The sequence below is a fragment of the Vitis riparia genome, chromosome 14 (genome assembly GCF_004353265.1).
Source record: "Vitis riparia cultivar Riparia Gloire de Montpellier isolate 1030 chromosome 14, EGFV_Vit.rip_1.0, whole genome shotgun sequence".
NCBI lineage: Eukaryota > Viridiplantae > Streptophyta > Magnoliopsida > Vitales > Vitaceae > Vitis > Vitis riparia.
Window position 1 is genome coordinate 10,196,795 of NC_048444.1, and position 14,291 is coordinate 10,211,085.

The window sequence follows — 14,291 nt, forward strand, 5'->3', positions numbered from 1 at the left end:
TATCATTTATTTCATGTTGCAACTGTTAGTTTGGAAGGATCCAAAAGGTTAAAATATGTCAAGTTGATACATATCCCTTTAGGTGGATGAATTCAAAGCACTAGAGCACAAATAATGTGGGTGCAGATCAATAGAAAATCCCTTGCATTCCAAGTGATTCTAACTAGCCTTTTGCCACCTAAATTTATTAGTGGAGGTTTGGTTATAGCCGGTTAGGTTTAAATTATTTTAATGCTGCTAAAAAAATATATATTTTGGGATTCCTTGAAAGTATTTTTTTTAATTTTTTGGAGTGTCCAACTATATATTTTATCATGTACTAAGTAGAAGAGATTCTAAATTTTTACAAGGAATATTCTTATAAAAAATTTGAAATCATTTGTGTTTTTTGTTTTTTTTAACCAAAATGTGAATAAGTGTAAATTTGTCTAAATTCTAAATAAAAAAGACAGAAAAATATCATTCAAGTTTTAAGGGTATGTTTGTAACTGTTTTCAAAATGGTTTTCTATTTTCTGGAATAAAAAAACTGAAAAACAGTTTAACAACCAAAAAATTGTTTTGTGTTTTTTGTTCTCAAAAATAAAAAATAAGATGTTTTTAGGAAACATCTTTTAATTACTTTAAATTGTTTTTAGTAACTTTTTAAAAGATGTTTAAAAAAATAATTATACAAACAAATATAATAATTATAAATAAAGCTTAAGACATAAAAATTATTTTTTTAAATATATATAAAAATATTAAAAATATGATAAAAACATTTTAAATTTTCAAGTAGACCTTTATTTTACAAAATATTAAAAAATAGATTTTAAAAACTATTTTAAAAAACAATTATCGATCAAGACCTAAATTTCCTTCTTTTTTTTTTTTTGCTTTGGGTACTGAAATAAAATATCTTTTAAAAATTAACATGTAAAAGAAAAAAAGGAATAGAATCCTTTACCTAGGATATTTGACGTGTACATCAGCTATAAACCAATAGGACAAACTGCGGATAATTAAAAATCTATGATTTGATGTTAACTGAAACGTACATAAAATATGAGATGGGAGTTAGGTATAAAGAAGTTTGAATCAAATGCAGTCGTGAAAAATGGTACCCGAGGGAGGAAGTCATGATGACCGAGTGGCTGGTGTGATTGGGAGGTGGCATGCAAAACAAACTTAATTGATTTAATAAATATACATAGTACTATAGCATAGATTAAGTCTAGATCATGTGAAGATTTGAAGGAATAAGAAACATAAAGATGCCCTTGAAGTCGGTTTGATTGGACAAAGACGGGCCAAACGAGACAACACTCCAACGTATACAAAAACACAAGGATGCACATGACCATTTTAGGAATCATCTTGATCACATATTCAATTATTGATGTGTGACAAGGCTTCGAGGAAAATAGGGGTCAACATATTATGAGATACATCTTGCGTGTTTATTTTAGACTATGCTACGTTTGATTTTTGGAGGTATTGGCTTTAGAGAATCTAGGGGCTAGATGCAATGTGTATTGGCGGTTTGGATTTGTTTTTTTTTTTTTTTTTTAAATATTGTTTTTGAATATTGAATATTCTCTAGCAAGTCTTCTATAATGGTGTTGTTTATGTTGGAAAATTGGCAAGGTTGTGAATAATAGTGGGATTTTTCAATGGAATTGAAGTAGTACTGTGTTATAATCAATGATGAAAATATTGAAAATTTTTAGAATATCAATAACTGAATTTGATAAAAATATCATATGAGAATTCGAGAATTCTAATATATATATATATATATATATATATATATATATATATATATATATATATATATATATATATATATCATTTTATTCTTTTTCACTTGCAAAATGATTATTTCTGCTAGCATGTATATTTTGCATTTATCAAATTATTTTAACTATTACATACTCCATAAATTTTCTAGGCGATGATTTAATGATTGTCATGTATATTCCAAATTTCAATAATTTGTTTTTTTACTTTTCTATTTATATTAAAGGACATTGAGTTTGTTTGATAGTGATCTTATGAAATGTTTCTAATGAAAAATAAAAATTTTCATATATTAAAAATACTAAAAACACTTTACTAAAATTACTATCAAACGCACTTTTAATATTGATTACAATAAATTTTCACATTATATTTGGTTATCTATGATGACTCAAACACAAATAAGTTAAGTTTTGAAATCAACATTTAGAGGTGTTCTAAGGGGTCATAAATAATATTTAAGGCATATGGTATATGAGTTGCAAAAATTGGAATTAACAAAAAATAGTTTTTTCAAAATATCTTTTTTTTTTAAATAAAATAAAATAAAATAAAAAATAGTAATACCTTTTATGTAAGAATTTTTTGAGACTTACATAAAAATAAAAAAGTATATATATATATATATATATATATATATATATATATATATATAATGATTTTTAATACTAATTAAAAAATTGAGGCATAAAATAAAATTTAATATCTCAAATTTAAAATTTTAAAAATAATTTTCAAGGATATTAGATAAGCTTGCAATATTTGTATAAATTCTCTAAATTTTATATTGAAGTTCAAGTTTTTTCAAAATAGAAAACAAAAAATATCTAAATGAGTCTAATGGCCATTTGGTCATAGTTTTTTAAACTTATTTTTAAAAACTATTTTTAATAAGAAAGCATGACTAAGCGACCCATATTTGCATTTTGTTTTTAAAAACATGTGAAAACAACTTTTTTTTGTTCTTTAAAAATTGTTTTATATTTTACTTTATTTTTATAAATTGTTGTATGGGAACAACGGTTAAAAAAAAAATTTAAACGGTTTTCTGTTTTTTTTTTTTTTTTTAAAAAAATTAATCACATGCCCAAGCAAGCTCTAAATATTTTATAGATTTTAAAAGCAAATTTATTATTTTTGAGCCAAAACTTAGAAAGGAAAGTTGGAGGCTCGGATTGGAGCCAATTTAATTTTTCAACCCAGTTAAAAGAAAAACCGTTGCATCAGGGCTAAGCATTTATGAGCTACCCCTCTGTATGATCTAACCCAATTCAATCCCCCTACACAGGTCGAAACCAACTACAATTCAAGCCCAAAAACCCAACTCACTAATCCAGTCCTTTGTCATTTCTAAATCCAAGCCCAAAAGGCAAACCTATGCCCATCCCAACGTATCTTGAGTTCAATGCAATTGTCTTCTCTGGGCCCAAATATGTTAGTATATGTTGAATAGATCGGTGCTATTGAATTGGAAATGATCATCAGCCTGATTCCAGACAATGGTTCTCTCTCTTGTAGTACTAGAGAACTCTATTTCAAAGATCAATTTTGAGGGTTCAATTAGGAGCCGTTCCAAATTGTCTTCTCCCAAAATACTTTTTCAAAAAATTGGAAGAATTCATTATAAATCAAAACCTTCAATATATGGATTATTCTTAGTTGGGATTTATTTGGGAACCGCCCACTTCAATTTTAATCAGCCTTTCCCTTGAAGATCTAAAGTCTGAGTCATACTCGAACCATATTTGGGTATGCATATAAAGCCCAAACCATATTTGCAAGGATTTAAACTAAGTTGTGAAAATCAAGCTCCCACTGCACTTAGCTCATATATATAGTCGAAACAATATGAGTAAGGGTTTCAACAACATTGCTTTTTCTTTAATGACTTCACCTTCCTTTAAACTTCTTAAGACATTTTTATCAAAACCAATTCTCCCAACATAGGTTTTCTTCAATATTTAAACCTAAAATCTTAAAGTCATCAAAGTCATAAAAAAAAATAGGACCTAGCTTCTTAAAGTCATCAAAGGAGCTACCCCTAGAAGATGATAATTGTTCCTGACCATTAGTCTCAACGACTCTAACTTGATGCTCAACCAAACCAGCTAAAGTTCCAAGATGCTATAAAGCCCTTCTACATTCATAGGAGACAAACCCTCAAGTGCAGGAGGTACATCACCATTAGCCTTATTGTCTTGGAAAGATGTTCTTCTTTATGCCATGATCTCCTATAAAGCATAAGGTATAGCTAAATTAGTCACTAAGAAAACAATTAGATAATTTGGATTTATAAGGAAGAATGAGAGTTTATATGAGATGAAGTTAAAACTTAAATTAATGTGTCACCCATCTATCCCCGAAGTAAACTAAAACAAGTTTCCAACAAGATCATAACTTGGTGCTCTGATACTACTCTGTCACGCCCCAAAACCCAATCTAAGGGCATGACGGTCATTTCACACCTCAAACCCAAAGGCTCAAAGTGGAAACAATACAAACATTTATATTATAACTGAAAATTTACCAATTACCAAATTCTTATTTAGAGTAGTAGAACAAAAATTCTAAACTATCCAGATAATAATTTTTTAAACTAACACATCAAACAAGTGTTATTGTCCAAATAACTCAAAATTCAAATAATTCTAATGGAAATTTTTTTTAAATCTAAACAATGCTCAAAATAAAGAGAGTTTTGACAAATGTTCTAACAAGCTAATTTTCCCTCCTAACCATCACTCATCGCCCAAACTGAGGGTACTTGTAAAATTATTAGCGAAGGAGGATGAGCTCAAAGCCTAATAAGGAATATTAACACAGTTTCATGGATCAAATATTTTCAATTATACTTACAACGGGAGATATAATATATACTCTATTTATAAAACTTTTGAGTTAGACATGCTAATACATTTAAACTGTTCAACCAAACATTTTCATATATATATAAAAATCATTTCATATCCATTTCAAATCAAATACATTTCAATTGTTTTCTCTCTAGTTATCAAATAACAAATAGTGTCCATTTAAATGAGACTTTACAAATAGGTGGCTGGCCCTAATTGCTCATTTTAAGGTGGACGAACCAAACACTACTAGTATTAGTAACCTCTAACCTAACCCCTAGAGGCTGGGGTCCAAATCAATTACATTCCCCATCATGAAAATGTAAAGGTCAACTATTATATCCCGTTGGCAAGGGTCGAACAAACCAAAGTCAAATTCTTTGTTTTATTCATTCAACTTATAAAAGGTGAACATCATATCTCCACAATTTTTATTTTTCATAAACAAAGAAAATGTTTAAACATATTTCTCATACAAAACATATATTTGATCTATGCATAAGAATAAAAATAACATTTTTATACATTTCAAAATACAATATAAAAGAAAATTATTTCCTTTTATAAAATCTGCATTAATTTCCCATACCTCAAAAGAAGTTCTCAAAACTTTGGAAGAAAATAATTTTGGAAAATCTACTCTTCACCTAACAAAGTAGAAGAGAAATAACAATTACTATTTATCTAAAATTATAGGTTTGACAATCCTAAAATTTTAGGTATTCAAATTAATGCTTTTAATTATGAAAGATAATTTAATCAATTCCTATTTTAGAAAAATTAATAAATTTATAATTCATATAAAACTTAAATTTTATTTTCAATTTATTCCTTAGGACACAACATACTTTAATTAAACTACAATTTATTTCACGAATTTAAATCTTATGCTACTTATTAACTTAATATTTATCATTAATCTAATTACAATACTATAAATTTAACTAATTTGTACTTTACATCGTTTATTTATATATAATTTATTCTACCACTTTTATATTTTCCAAACACAACTACCATAACAACACCCACACAACTACCAATAATATATATATATACTCACAAACTCCACGCACAGTGCTTGTCTCCCTTATTATTATTATTATTATTATTATTATTATTATTATTATTATTATCATTCTTCATTCTTCATTGTTCCACACGCACACATTCTTTATTATTATTTAAAAAAAAAAAAAACACTTGTTTATATATATATCATCATCATCATTCTTCATTCTTCCACACACACACATTTTTTTTTATAAAAAAAAAAAAAACATGTTTATTATTATACACTTCTAGAAATCACCCGATACATTGAAATCTTATAGTTTTTTAGTTTTTTTTTCCTAATATTTTCCAATCCCTTAAGCTACATATAATTATATATATATTTACTCATTTAATTTTGAAATTTCATTACTTAGATCTTTGAATTTCTCTATTTTCATCAATGGAACAACCTATATTCATAATTTCAATATTTTGACCTAAAAATTTTAAATAGATTAACCCTAGCCTAAATCGAAATCTTTCCAAAGAATTTTTTTTTTTCATCTAAAAATTTAAGATTTCCCAATTTCCAACAATAAATCAACCCATAATTTTAAATTTGCAATATTTTGATATTAAAAAGAATTAAAAATAAATAAACTAATCCTAATCTAAATTTAAAAAATTTCAAAGAATGTTTAGTATGTTTAGAACTAACTAACGAATATAATATATTAATTTAGGGTTAGAATTTTACCTGGAAAAATCTGAACTTCAAACTCTGAACCTCTAAACCTTCAACCCTATGATCTCCAATTCTCTAATTTTGGTTAATAGGGTTTTTTGAATAAAAAAATGTTAAAGGAAAATCTAATTTAGACCTAGGATTATTAATTGTAAAATGACTTTTCACCTTTAATGAGTTTAATTAATTAATTGATTACTTTGTAATTTACTATTTTGCCCCTAGAGTTAATTTTGGGGTGTTACATAAAATCTCAAGCTATCTTGAGTCCTTGATGATGACATGACCTTAACTTCTCTCATCAAGAAAAACCAAAAAGAAAAAATTGTTAAGATGGACCTTTGAAAGTATGATATAATGTAACAAATTCAAAATTATTATTTGTTTAATATTATTTCAGTTTTACTTTTATCTACCCTTGTTCCATGTATTATACCTTATGAGCATTCTGATATGACATATTTTACATTGTATATGACTTAAGTGCATTAGGAATTGTATAGAAGATCTAAGTGATGGGTTCCTTACAAATAGATAATTTATTCATAGTCAATTCATGGACATAGACAATCCATTTGAAGCTATAATGCACCTCCTATTAAATGGATGATCGGTTTTGACCATTATGATGAGTTTCTCATGATGAGTACACAAGTGTATATAAGATAAGAGCTATAGTGTGTCATAACGTAAAGTTATTAAGTAATCCTGACTTCACCAAGCTGTTATATTATATTATCTCTCAACCTTGAAAAAATATTGAATTTGTGTCAAAGTCTATAGTGGTTTTGATATGCTAGTGAGATCTTAAAGTGATCATAAATTCCCTATGGATTTGATTACTATTAATGGAAAACAGTAGCAACAAGTATTTTCAATTGAGGCACCATGATATCTTATAGAGTTTGAGACAATGTATCTAGTGATGAGCACAAATCTTTATTGTAAATAAAATACAAAAGCTTAAATACGTGATAACTTTGACCAAGAAAAACCAAAGATAGAGTTACCATGACTTTGTAGTATTCCGGGTTGTTGTCCTTTAGGATTAGCTCTAATGTGTTTATTTGTTTTTAGATTAAAAGGATTAATTATTTTTTAATGATAATAAAATTCTAATTTAAATAAATATGGAAATATGAATAAAGATTTCCTAAAATATTTAATCAAATAAATCAAACAAGAGAAAGAATGTTATGGAGAGTTTCATAATCTAATGTTAAATCCTTACAAAGAGAGAATGATAAAATCTAGAGTTTAGGATCAAAGTCAATCTACGACCAAATTGAATCCTAAAACCAATATTGCATTAGAACTTTGATTTTTCCTTTTTAAAACAGATTCCTAACACCATTAAATGAATGAGATTAATTAACAATTAAAAGTTTAACTTTTTAACATTTTCTACTCTTTGTAGCTTTGTTTTAGGATAGATAATGATAGGGAAGACTAGGATAACCAATGATTTATATATAATGATAGGGAAGATCAGGAAAACCAATGGTCAAAAGCTTCCAAGAATTACTAGTGTCAAAAAATAATCTACCATATCATTCCCTAATACAACTCGCAATGATAGGTGATGATTAATTTTTATTTTTAATTTTATTCAATCAAAAGCCCATATTCATCTTTTTAGATTTAACCCTTAGATTCGTTAACAGTATGATCAAATTATAGTAACTAGTGATTAAGGTCTTCTTAAGAATCACTAATATCTTGATAAGAATCTTCTATAATTTATCTAAGGTGATCTTGAAAATATAAAGAAAACCATAACTTTACCATGTTTTTCCTACTCGTCTTTGGATTCTTCACCTTCATGTTAGCATCTTCGGATCAATCAAGTTTACTAAATATGGTGGAGGATTTCTCCTCACAGTCCATGTTTGGTTGCCAAGAAAAATAAAATAGAAAGATTGAAAAAAAAATATATAAAAGAAAAGAAAACCCAAAACTTTGTTAAGAATTTCAAGAGAAGAGACCAATCTTCTTCTCTTCTTTCTTTTTCAAATAAAAAACTCCTTAAAAACCCTAAAAGTTGAGTTTTTATAGTGCCACAAATCTCAACATGTTTGTATGTTCCTATTGACCACTTATTTTACAAATAATTACTTAAAAATGACTAAAAAAAAATAATAAAATCATAATTTTCGGTTGTGTGGAGCCCACTTAGGGCGAATAGAGTGCCCAATATGCAATTCTCGAATTGGAGGAGGCGAAACATCAAAGTGGCAATGTGTGATTTCGAAATTAGGATTATTTCGAAATAGATTTCGAAATCATAAGTTGAATTTTTGAAATCATTTCAAAATGGTCCTACGACTCTACACAATTGTCTTCAAATGACCATAACTTCTTTGTTTCAACTCCGATTTGCACACTGTTTAAAGTGTTAGACTCTTGACTTTTTAAGCTTCAAAACCATATATGGCTTGCTAAAAAAAAAAAAAAATCATGGGAAGCACTTAAAAATTCACATCAAAGTTAGGGGTATATGTTACTACTAGGTTTGAGTTCCAAATTCCATTTTAAGCTTCATTGCATTTGCTTTCAATCCTCTTCCTCATGGTTGCTTGCCATCTATCTCACTCCATAAAATTCATTGTTAGTATTTCATGCCCTTAACTTACTCATTTCAACATTTTTTTTTTAACTTTTTCATGGTTCCCAAGTCCAGAGTCTCTCATTTATGCATATTTAATCTCTTCTACTTCCTTAGTTGAAAATGATTTTTGTATTTAACATTATTTTCATCCCTTAAACCTGGAATTAGGCTTAAGATAGAAGTTAGATCCATAACTAGAGTCTTAGCATCAATTTGAGTTAAGTTTGATGATTTGAGCTTTTTATATTGCATAAATCATATCATATATGTGTTATTGGAGTGGATATTTTAGCTCCAATCAGGTGATCCTAAGAAAGTATATTCAGGTAAACTATAGTCATAGTAGTTCTTTAAGTGGAACCTGACATAAGCTCTTTGTAAGCTAGTATATAAATTGATCACACAATAAAAAGATTTGTAACTCAAGGATGGTAAAGGTAATTTTAAGAAGTTAATATCATTCACCTTGTTAGATTGTGTATACTAGTTCATAGGGAGAATGTGGAAATCCTAAAATTAGTGTATGTTGATTTTGTGTGATTAGTTGGGATTTTTTTTAAGGAGATAAAGATGGATGTGTCATCAAATTTCTCTACCTTTTTTTTTTTTTTTTCATATCTCCATATTGTATTTTTGCTAAAATCATAGGATTTAATGGCTAAGTTGTCACCATTCTTTCCCTACTTAAGTCTGGTTGTATCTACATTATTAGGTATGAGATAAAAAAAAAAAAAAAAAAAAAAAATCCTTTTCTTTTCACATAGTAATTGAGTCGAAAATGCTCATTGGGTTTATTTATTTTTTTCCTTAACATTTATCATTAATCTCCTCTAGTTTTAACCAGATTCATTACTTTGTTTTTTCTTACCCAAAAAAAAAAAACATATTTAAGTAATAACATATCACCTTTTGTAAAAAAGAAAACTTGATGACAAAATATGATATAATCATTGATAGTCAAAGTAACACCTTAAAGGTGATCTCCACTCAAGAAACAACCTTTCCCAACCATAATGGGGGATCTAAAGGGTCAATTTTACAAATCACGCGACATAGGTTGATTGAAAACAATTTTCCTCAATGGGCTCAATCCATCATGATGTATTTATGTGACAAGGGGAAAGACGACTATCTCATCAGAGAAATTACTAGTCTAGTGAAATAAGATCTTAAGTTCAAGACCTAGAAAGCCAAAGAGATGATAATTGTCATGATTGATCAATTCCATGACCACCGAAGGAGTAGAAAACTTCATGTTCTATGCGATAGTGAAGGAGATGCGGGATGTCATGAGAGAAACCTACTTTGACAATGAAAATACATCGTAACTAATTTGAAATCAAGGGTAACCTTCATGATATATAACAAATGAGATGACCATTACCCAATATTTTAATATAATCACCTGTCATTAGTAGTAATTAGACATGTTCAAAACCTCCATATGGGATACTCTTCGAGATGCAAAAAATATAAAAAGATTGTTGAGAAAGAACAAATCTACAAGTTTCTATTAGGCCTTAATAAAGACCTTGATAAAGTTAAGGGAAGAGTTCTTAATATTAAACCTTAATTGAGTTTCTATGAAGTATTTTAAGAGGTTTGACGCGAGGAAAGCGGAAAAATGTGATGATGGGTAACCAAAACGAACCTTCTCCAACAAAAGAGTCATCCCTTGTTACTTAGAGCCTCTAACCATTCAAACTATGACAATCGTGTTTGCAAAGGTAAACCATGGTATGACCATGCATTGTCGCAACCTAGGCCATACCCAAGACATATGTTGAAAAATCCACAGGAAACCCAAAGACTAGAAACCAAGAGGGCCACTATAGGAGCAAGAAAGTCACAAGAACCTCCAAAAATATTGGTTTTTACGAATATATCAAGAAATATTGGTGGATATTTTGACATAAAATATCGATGAGATGAAAATTGATCAAAACTTGTGAAAATGTTGAGAAGAAAAATCTAATTAAATGGTATAAAATGTAATAATAGAAATTGAGGTTGTTTTATTAAAAAAGTTGGTATATGTATGATATAATTTGTGACATCTAATAATAATATTTAAATTTTAAAATTAAATTTTGTAGAGATTTATCTAATTTGAAGGGATTCAATAACAAAATATATATATATATAATATGTATAAATATTTTTATTTTAAAATGTTGATAATTTTATTTATAAATTTATATTTAATTATTATACAAAATACACAAGAATTAAAATTAATTAATTTATAATAATTTTATTTTTATTAATTTATAATATAAATACATAAGTATAAGATATTTACATTTATGAATCTTATATATATTCTTTATATTTGAAATAATAAAGTTGGCCTGATGGTATAGTTGCTTCTTTTCAAACTTGAGGTCATGGGTTCAATCTCCGTAAACAACATACAAGTCAATATCTTAAACTAGCAAAGAGTGTCCTGGCTAGCCAACAACCAAGTCAATATCAATGCTCATGACAACCTAAAATCTTTCTCATCAATAGACTTTTACCAACACACTTTTCCTCAACTACTATGCATTGAGATTATCCATTAGTAAATGTTTATTCCAACAATATATATGAGTTGGGAAAAGTCAAATTCCTTATAATGCATTCACATGTCTTGCACATAGACCATGCTTAGTTGTATGCTAAGTTAGGGAGGAGGAGGAGTTGAGTCAATACTTACTCAAAAGACACTAGTAATCAAGTGGTGCTACATGTTGTGTAGATGGAAAGAAATATTGAAAATTTTACTGAAATTATAACCCATTTAATAATCACGCCATAATAACTTGATATAAACACAACTTATTTATTATATAGGTCAAATAAAACAACCTAGTTAACCTATTAACAAATGAGTTAAGTTGGACATGAATAACTCATTAACATGAATCTAATTCATTAAATTTGTTAACAAGATTCTAACCCATTAAAATGATTATAACTTGCTAACACAATTGTAACTTGTTTATTTTTTTTTTAAATTTAAATTTATAAATTATTATTTTACAATATTTTTAGTATTTCAAACTTCAAGTTTTACTTTTTTTAATCTTAATTAATTTAATTATGAAATACTTTTAATCTTAGTTATAATTTTACTGATTTAATTTTTTTACTTTGATATTTATAATTAAATAAATATTTTAAAATTTTATCATTTTTAAATACATAAAATTAATAAATTTATATGGATTAAATGACCCGTCAAAGGATTGGGTCATAAACAAATCATGTTAGGTTAAATGAGTCATAAATAGGTTGACCAGTCGAATCGAATACGATACGTTTATTAAACAGATTGCACAAGTTGACACGATTATAATACAAACACAATTACACTTAACCCAAACCTACTAAAATTCATGTTGTTTTCTAATCGTGTTATCATGTTGTGTCATAATTGTAACTTCTATCTTATTCCTTTGTACTCAAGTCTCATTTGCTTACACTATATACAAGACCTTCTTGTTGTATACCTTGTTCACATCTCATTGTACCTTAGTCTCATTTATTTATATATTGATTTCATTTTTTTATATCTTAATTTCATTTATTTTTATTTAATCTCATGTATTTACTTGATTCAATAATAGAAACTTTATCATATATTTTTAATGGCTTAGATTCAAGATTCTATATATAGCAAATATTTTTAACAGCCTAGATTCAAAATTCCATAGATAGCATATATTTTGAATTGCCTAGATTCAAAATTCCATAGATACCACTGTATAAGGAAAAAAGGAAAAAAAGAAAAATCATATATTAAGAAGAGAATAGATGGTGATACTCACATGATAAGGACAACACCAGAGGAATAGTTTAATGCTCTTCTGAGAAAACAACCTGGAAAAGGACCTACAGGCTACAAGGTATACGGCTGTTTCTGAATGCATTGTTTGACCCAACATGGCACTTTCAGTTGCCATAGTTTGCAGAAGGTATTCCACTACCTCCATAAATGATTAATCCTTTCTTATTTATTTCTGAATTTAGATACATTAATTTTTTGATTGGGGTTTTCTCACGGACATGAAATAATCTTCCTATTTCAGCCTACATGAGTGTTTGGATGGTGTTTTTATTAAGAATTTATTTGTTAACATGGATGAAATAATCTTTATATTTGTGAATTTAATTTTCTTTGTATTTTTACGTGAAGAGTAACCCATTTGTTTTACATAAATGTCATTAACTATTTTAAGTATTTAGGTGTAGATTTTAGAATAAATGATTATTTAAAAAAAAAAATGGATGACATTTTTGTCAAAATATGACGAAAGGAAGATGAAAGTTTATATTTCCAAAATTAGGTTTTGAATTACCCTTTTAATCAAATAATCATTTTATTAATGTATTGAAAGAATCACCGATTGATTATTTAGGAATTACTTCAAATTATTTCTCCAATTTTAAAACTGCTAGAGAATTGTTTTTAGTAATATAAATATATTATAAAAAAAAAATTGTTGTTAAAAGAATGATCTAAGTATCCAACCACTTTAAATGATTTTTGAGATTTTAAAATTAATTTTCATAAATTTATTAAACACTAATTCTTATAAGAGAATATTTCAACTATCATAATAAAGCACTCGATATTACATAAAAGAGTTAATTTTATTCATCATCCTTAAAGTTTTAGTTAAATAATGGAAAAGATACAGAAATTAGATGAAATTTCAAACCAATAGAAGTCAGGTATATTTAATCAAAACTTCTGAGAAAATTAATAAAATTAAGGTGGTGTTTATTTATTTTTTACTTAATTCTAAATAAAATTTTAATGCTAAGTATTATGTTGTTTATTTTTTTAATATTTTCTTTCTATTAAACATTAAAAAGTAAAGAAAAATCAACATGTTATTTTTTCTATTTAAAAAAAGTTAAATATTTTGATTTTTTATATTCAAGAAAAAATTTATAAAAAGTTATAAAAAAAAATAGAAAAACAAACCATTTAAAATCTAAAAACAAATTATTTTCAGTAAAAAACTAAAAAAACAAATGACATCTAATTCTTACATAAAATTATATCATCAATTATACATATTTTCTCTTTAAATACTAAAAAAAAATTAATAGACAATGAATTTATTTCCCTTCCCCTTACCTAATTTAGTCTTCAAGAAGTCTTTCACATTATCTCCCCATTTACTCAATCCACTTCTCTTCTCTATCCTTATTTTCATCAAATTATCTAAAAATCTAAACATTAAAGATGGATTAATTCAATTCAAATGAAAATCATTGAGATTTTTAAGATAAAGTTTTTGATGATATCATTTAAA